An 8,183-nucleotide genomic window follows, 5' to 3' on the forward strand; every position below is an offset into this window, starting at 1 on the left:
CTGGGCCGAAGCGGGACCTGCGCGTGGGCAGCTGGGCTCCAGCGGCCGCCAGACTCCGGAGCGGTGCCCTCCCGCCGGCCGGAGCCGTGCGCCCTGCTTGAGGACGCCGCCGCCCCCACCTCTGGAGCCCTGGTAGTCCTGGCCTGGATGTTAGCGTTCTGCGTGGCGGTCGTGGCCGGAGCTACCTCCCGGCCCGGATCAGCGAGTTGTGCGGAGAGCAGCCGCATGAGTCTTCATCTCTTAAATGACGAAAATGTCCCCAGTGAAAAGAATTCAGAAAGCTGTGACTTCCTGTTTTCACAACAAGAACTTACTGGAAGATCCTCTGTTCTTCGTCTGTCACAGACAGAAAATGTACCACCCAAGAACCAGGCTAAAGCAGCAAAGTTGACTTTTCAGACACCTCTTCGGGATCCACACACACACAGCATCTTAAGCCCTAAAATGACCAGCAAACTTGAGATTCCTTTTGCTTTGGATGACAATATTGGATTACAAAATGACCACTTTTTCTTTTTACAGAAAAAGATGAGCTGATTGCTCCTCCCATTGAGCCAGTGCTGGAGCCTTCCCATCAGGAACCAGAGCCTATCTTGGACAATGAGCTGATGGCCCCTTCTATTGAGCCACTACTGGAACCATTCCATCAGGGACCAGAGCCTATCTTGGACCCAAAGGAAGAGAGCTTCAGAGACCCAACAGAAGTTCTAGGTACTGGCCTTGAAGTGGATTATCTGGAGCAGTTTGGAACTTCCTCATTTAAGGAGTCAGCCTGGAGGAAGCAGTCTTTGTATTTAAAAGTTGATTCCCTCCTAAAAGAGAGCCCTATGTGGCCAATGCCACTGGTCCTGGTGACAAATAGTACACAGGATAAAAAGGAGCCTGGCTCGGGAAATCCGATGGAAGGCAAGCTTGTGGATTTAGATTTCTTGAGCACTCTGGATGTTGCTGTGTCAGGCCCACCCCCGTATGTCCTTGAACCTAGAGGTCTCCTTCCTATTGAGCCTATTGCAGAGGTGCTGCAACACAGCCAGGAAGAGCTGGATGCAGCACAACAGGAGAATTTAGAGCGGAGACCTCAGCGCAAAGTACTTGGAAATGGGAGAGATTGTAGATGGGTTTGAGAAGATCAGTACAAGTCAATGGAGGAGGCTGAGAAACAGAAGGAACTGGCTGAAGACAAAATCCACAAGGTCCTAAAGAAGAGAGACCAGCTCACTGCAGATCTGAGCCCTGTGGAGAAATCCTTCTCTGACCTTTCCATGCACGTCGAGAAGCAGAAGGAAGTGACTGAAGGCTACCACAAGAATGAAAAGTCACTGAAGAAGTGTGTTGAGGAATATATAGTGAAGATTGGAAAGGAAGGCCAGAGGTATCAGGCGCTGAAAGTCCATGTAGAAGAAAAGCTCAAGCTCGCAAATGAAGAGATTGCCCAAGTACGCAGCAAGGCCCAAACAGAGGCACTGGCTTTCCAGACAAGCCTGAGGAAGGCACAGATGCAGATCCACTCACTGGAAAAGACTGTGGAACAGAGGTGTGGAATAAGAGGCCGCGTCATCTTCTCCATGAGTTCATGATATCCGAAAGACAGTTATTATAAACCAATGACTGCAGGTTCTGCTGATGTCATGGTATATAATAAGAATCCGAAGTGAAGAAAGGATGCTGAAGAAAAGTTAGTTCACAGGCTCTCTTATTGAGATGCTGATTGTTTTGAAGTCCCCTGCAGAAAAATAAAAAATAAACCTCATGCAGATGTGGAAATCATGAATAATAATAATAATAATAATAATAATAATAATAATAATAATAATAATAATAACAAAATTTGGGAATCACGGTTTTCCAAAATTTGACTCCATTTAACGTGTTCTGTTCACTTCAGAAGTCTTAGGTTGAGCAGAACGAAAGTGCTGGAGATGGGGATGGGTCCAGAGGGTGAGATGTTTACATGGGTCAGCACCACATGGCCCATCCTAACAGGCTCTATCCTGAGTTGCCCAGTATCTTACCAGATATCTCTTCTTTCTTCCATCCCATGCGCTGCAGAGAATGAAGAAAGCACAGAAACAGGCGTTGGTATTAGCTTTTAAAACTCTTTTGTTTACATTTCTTATATCGTTTTCTCCCTACTCCACCCCAATCCCTTCCATCACCTCAACACCAGGTAGGGGAGAGAAAGGGTTAGTGGGAGAGAGGGTACATTTCTTTCTTAGCTGTTTCCTGCTGGTTAGGATCATAGGGTTGCTTGAAGCCTTTCCAGTGCTTGTTTCAGAAGATCTCCACCTTTTTGTTTCACAACAGCAAACAAAGAGAGCAAGAGGGAAGCAGGAGCAGCCATCTTTCCCCTGTATTTACTCTCTGAACTCTGGCATTTATTCTCTCTCCATAGTCCTCAGACTCAAACCATCTGCAGCTGGCAAACATCTCCTCTCAGAGCCCACATGAGGCAAATAGTCTGCTGCTGTGGACCATCTGAATCAGTCATACATCCCACACCTGGGACCAAAACAAAACCATGGTTATCTCCACAACAAACAGGAGCTTAGGAAGCCAGCAAGGAACTCCATATTACAAGAATAGCCAACACTTGGTGCTCACAGGTAATAAGATTGTGCATCACACAACAAACAAATCCCTATGAAAATGTTCAGAATAATCGTTGACTGAGAAATAAAATTATTTTAAATCACTGTAAATATTAAGGAATTCTAACAATGGTTTTTGTTTGTATTTATTTTCTCTCTCTTGAGACTATCACACACAGACATGTGTGATCAATAAGGAAACAGTTTGGGTGAGTTCAGACAGGGCAGCAGAGCCTACTAACATTTTAATATGCTAGAATTCTCATGTTAGTCTATGAGACTCATGTATTTAATAGATTAATTCTATTTATAATTATATAAATATATAATCAAAAGTGACAAAGCTATAATTGACATTGTGTTAGTCTTTATAGCATAAGGAAAAGTAACTCTCTTCTAAAGCAAAGCATAGATTGCTTTTAACTTAGAGGTGATAGGAAAGAATTTTGTGACACTCTCCACTTAAAAATGAATAATTTGTGGAAGTCAATAATGTAACTTGTATGGGAAATACTATAAACTTAGATGCACTTTCTACAAGTCTTCCAAGATGCAACATGCACATAATTTCCTTTTTAATAGATGATCAATATTTACACAGAAAACTGTCGTTCTAAAGTCCAATACAGTGCCATGGAAGCCAAAAGCAGACAAACACTGGTCTAACCCTATAGCATGTCATGCTTACCAAATTTTCCACCATATTCCTTATCCATGTTTTTCGTTTACCATCTCAGAAAGTTCATGTCGGGATCATCAGCCTCGTGCACATCTTACTGTTTTGTTTGTGTATACAGTGCCTTATTCCTTAAGTGCTTCACCTTCAGTGAACAGCCATGCTTAAAACTATGTTTAAAATCTCCTTTTACTAAATCCTATCTCTCATTCTGGTTCATTCTGAAGTTTCTGGCCAAGACATCTCAATGAACTGGCTTTGACAGATTTTGTGTCCAGAACAGATAGGGGACGGTGCACATTCCTGCTGAACCTGACTGGCAGTTTTGAGGCTAAAATGGGATCCTTTTGAAGAATTTTAAGTGAGGTTTTTCTTCTGCATTGCTACTTGTCTTCTAAGTATTGTGTTTTATGATTACTATTTGCTTCTAGATTCCTTCTTGACCCTAAAATATTTTGAAAGTTATCATTTTATTTTAATTAATTAATCAGTTAAGTAATTTATTTTATGTTTATGGGTGTCTGCTCTGTATATAAATGTGTACACAACATGTGTGTGTTCCTTGACACTGCAGAGGACAGAAGACCATGTTGAACATTCTGGAAAGAGACTCCTAGGTTGTTATGTGTTACCATTTTTGTGCTGGGAATCAAACCCAGGTCCCAATGTCATACTGACAGCTTGCTTTTTGGACCACAAACTTTGCTATTAGTGAGGATCTGATTCCTGATTTAGTACAGGATGTTCACTGTGGGGTGAGTCACTGAAAAAGAATATTCTATAAAGGTCTGTGGTGCCTTGAATAGGAACGGACGCCATAGGCCTCTCTCTTTAAATGCTGAGGCGCTAGGGAGTGGCACTAATTGAGAAGGGTTAGGAAATGCAGCTTTGTTAAAGTAGGTGTTGCCTTCTTGGAGAAAGTATGTCTCTTGGGGTGGGCTCTGAGGTTTCAGAAGCCCAAACAGGCCCACACCCAGCAGCTCTCTCTTCCTGACTCCTGTGGATTTGAATGTAAAACTTCCAGCTACCTCTCTAGTGTCATGTCTGCCTGAGTGCTACCATGTTCCCCACTTCTAAAAGCATAAGTTCTTAATTAAGTGTTTTCTTCCATAAGAGTTTCAGTGGTCATGGTGTCTCTTCACAGCAATAGGGCATGTGACTAAGACATGCTCTCAGGCTATGTTGATGAATTTATGCTCCTTGTATTAGGTTTTCAGAGCTTCCTAAATACTAAGTAAAAATATCTTTTGCACACAGGTCTATCTACTTTGTGTATTAGTATTCTTATATTCTTAAGAACAATGGTTCTCAACCCTCCTAATGCTGAGACCATTTAAAATAGATCCTCATGTTGTGGTGACTCCCAACCATAAAATTATTTTGGTTGCCACTTCATAACTGTAATTTTGATACTGCTGTGGATCATAGTGTAAACAGTTTTGGAGATACAGGTTTGCCAAAGGGGTTACAACCGCAAGTTCAGAACAACTGCTTAAGAGGATCAAGGTCATTGGGGCATTCAGAAACTTGATGCTAAATGAGGAATCTAGTGTATTTCATTTCAGGAATCACACATAAACACAAGGTGTCACAGTGAAGGATTTAAGAAGGATGTGCAGAGAGCATTGTGCTCTTTACTCCATTTCACTAATTGGGGCAGAAGAATAAAGAAATATTCCTGAGCTATACCATGGAGTTTTGGTATTTGCATGGCCTATAAAATGTCAATTTTCAGTTAAATTTCTCTTCAAACTAATCTCATCTGTAAATATCACAGCTTCAACTTCAGCACTTCATTGCCAACCAGGATATGCTAGGCAGAGAAGGTGCAAGCTGGGTCACACAGTGTTCAATGGCTTCATTGTATTCATGACAAGTGATAAGAAAAGAAAAAATAGAAAAGGAAGACAGTGTTATAAATTTGGATTGGTTCCTTGGCATAGTCTCTTCTCATGCCCAGCATGTAGAAAGCACCAAGATGGATGTGCTGCCAGTGTTACAAAGTGTAACTGAACTGGAAAACCTGGACATTCCCAGTGGGCATCTTCTTCATGGGGTATATTTTGCAATGGACCGTGCAATGTGGACTTCTAGCAAATCACATTAAGATCCTTGCCCTCTAGAAAATCCCACAAAACACAACTCCCCCCCATTAAGATGTCCACATGCGTATAATAGAGGAACTTGTGTAATGGGTTCATCCAAATGCTCTCTGCCTGGTGCTTATTTAGACCAGTTCCACAATAATAACTCAACCCTGTTCTCTAAACATGAGAAAAAAAATCCAGTGTAGGAAGATCTTAGGTCTCGAGGAGAAACTTAGTGTGGTTTATGTAGATTGACTTAGCGCCAGACTGTGTTCTCGCTGTTTATGTTCAAAGCTGTTGACTAATAGCACTATCAGTGTCTGCACAGCTGCTCAGCTTAAGGAGAATGAGTGACAGGTGGTTGTTGGATCCCACACAAGGCATTTGAAGTCACCTTTAGTTTACAGGGAATTTGGTGGCAGAAATCTGAGTGTTTCTACAGGCTCAGATTTTTAATCACTTGGTCCCCAAGTATCTGGCGATATTTGGGGAATGTGTGAAGCTGAATGCTGGAATGTATTGGAAGTTCCAATACATCACATATAAACCTTACCACAGGTAGAAAACATAATTTTCTGGAGGAAATAAAGCTTGGGTTTTGAGTTTTCAAACCTTGCCCATCACACACACACACAAATGTTCCAGTTAAATTCCATGCTGTACAATATTCTAATCTTCAAAGTAGGTGAGAATGATTTCTGAATATCTGGCCAGAAATATATTTCTTACTATCTACCCAATTTTAGTGGGACTAAAGTTCAACCCAAAAATAAAAGACACCAATGCTGACAGAAATCTCACAATATACCTACCCTGTACAACATTTTATAGCATAAAATACAGTAATAGCAAAGGCTGATCTGGGATAATTGAACCGAAGTTCACAGGAAAATGCAGCAGTAATTGACTGTCAGGAGGCTATAATGTTTGTTGCAGCTCTAAAATAGCCAAATTATCTTGAGCTACCTTTGGCTCATTTAGTCACCATTTTTTCATGACTATCAAGTGAGTTCCTTTGGAATTCATGAAGAAAACTCTACCGTCATTTTCATAGGATAATTCATGTATATTCATATCTCATGGACATATCACACACACACACACAACTGAAAACTAAATTAAAGTTTAACTAAAATAAAATTTCAAACTTCTCTGAAATTTTCCATTTTTTTCTTTCAATGAGATTTTTTAGTAAAGAAACGGTACTTGGTGAAAAAACTGAGAGAATAAATAAAAGACATGTGAAAAGAACAAAAATGAAGTGGAAATAATTAAAGTTTCTAAATACAGAGATTTAATAATGAGAATATATCAGTTATACCATAACTGGTAATTTTCATTATCAGGTGAATCAGTTTTTAATTTTATCAGGATATTGTAATAGATGGAATTCATATTGGCTATTGTTTTATTGAAATCTAATTTTACAACAACAGTATTTCTTTCAAGTTATAAATGTTTTAATTATCTGTGTCTGAGGAGCGATATTTTTGAGTATTGGTAACTATATTACATGTTCATGTACACTAAATTATTTTGTCATAATATAGGTTAGATTGAAATACTAGGTGTTTACACACCTTTAATAATAAATGAATGTTCTCCATGAGCTAGCTTTTTGAGAGTCAGGGAAGTTCTGTTTCCCACATTATGACTAGAATACATGCCATGCACTTTGACCTCATTGGTATTCATATTTGACTCACAGGATTTAGTCATGATAGCAGGCCTATTAGTGGACATGACAGCATTATTGGGGAAAAGTTTGATAATATCATATAAAATATTTTCATATACTATGGGAAAATACTAATTAATTCCTAATGTGAACAATTTCTTTTTAACAGTACAGAGATCTTCAAAACTGTTGTATTTCCATGCTCATATTCTTTGCAAAGTAATTTATAAGCACTCCAGAGGTTTATTAATTTTGCCTACTTGTAAGTAATGTCACTTTTTCTGCTCACAGTTAAACTTCCATAGAATGCCATTTAAACATCAATAGGGATCTAAGATTGTCTTATTAGAGCTGAAAAATGTAGAGAAATACCATCATACATTTTTAAAACTTAGTGACCTCTCCCATCAACCACCAATCAACAAAATGCCCCATAGGCTTTCCCACAGACCAGTCTGATGGAGGCTTCTTCTAAGTTGAGATTGCCTCTTTCCAGATGACTCAGGTATCATGTTGATTAAAAATAAATCAAACAACTCAGGTATCATGTTGATTAAAAATAAATCAAACAAAACGTTCCTCAATGGACAAGTTTTGCCAATGTTGTAGTATTTGTAGCTCACAAGGGTTACAGCTTGAAAATCTCACAGGCAAACCTAGGATTCTTCCTAAAATATATCCATATTTTAAAAGAGTTTAAGTGGATTTATTGTGTGTAGAAAAACAATGCCCCCACTGTATAACACGGGCTAACAAATTTAAAGCTGAGTGACAAGAATGGATGCTTTGCCACAGCAGACTAGGTCTTCCCATAACAACCAAGACATGCCCAAAGGCAAAACTAGTGTATACAGTCCTTCACTGAAACTCCATCTCCAGACAATTTTGGGTTATATACAGTTAAAGCAAGCTATTATCTATCTATCTATCTATCTATCTATCTATCTATCTATCTATCTATCTATCATCTATCTATCTATAAATCATTACTATCTTTCTGTCTGTCTATATATCTATCATCTATCAATGTGTACATATCACCTATCATCTGTAAAACATCTGTCAGATATCTATCATCTATCAGGTGATCATCTACCTAAAATCTGTCTATCTATCATCTATCCACCATCTGTTTATCACCTATGAGTCTATCT

At 39.3% G+C, this 8,183-nt stretch overlaps 1 pseudogene; it reads left to right on the forward strand.

Annotated features, from left to right (window-relative positions):
- The first annotated feature begins 225 nt into the window (after positions 1 to 225).
- Positions 226 to 1,577, forward strand: LOC129680981 (transforming acidic coiled-coil-containing protein 3-like; annotated as a pseudogene).
- The last annotated feature ends 6,606 nt before the right edge of the window (positions 1,578 to 8,183 follow it).

The sequence above is a fragment of the Psammomys obesus genome, unplaced genomic scaffold (assembly GCF_907164565.1).
Source record: "Psammomys obesus unplaced genomic scaffold, mPsaObe1.curated_primary_1811, whole genome shotgun sequence".
Taxonomy (NCBI): Eukaryota; Metazoa; Chordata; class Mammalia; order Rodentia; family Muridae; genus Psammomys; species Psammomys obesus.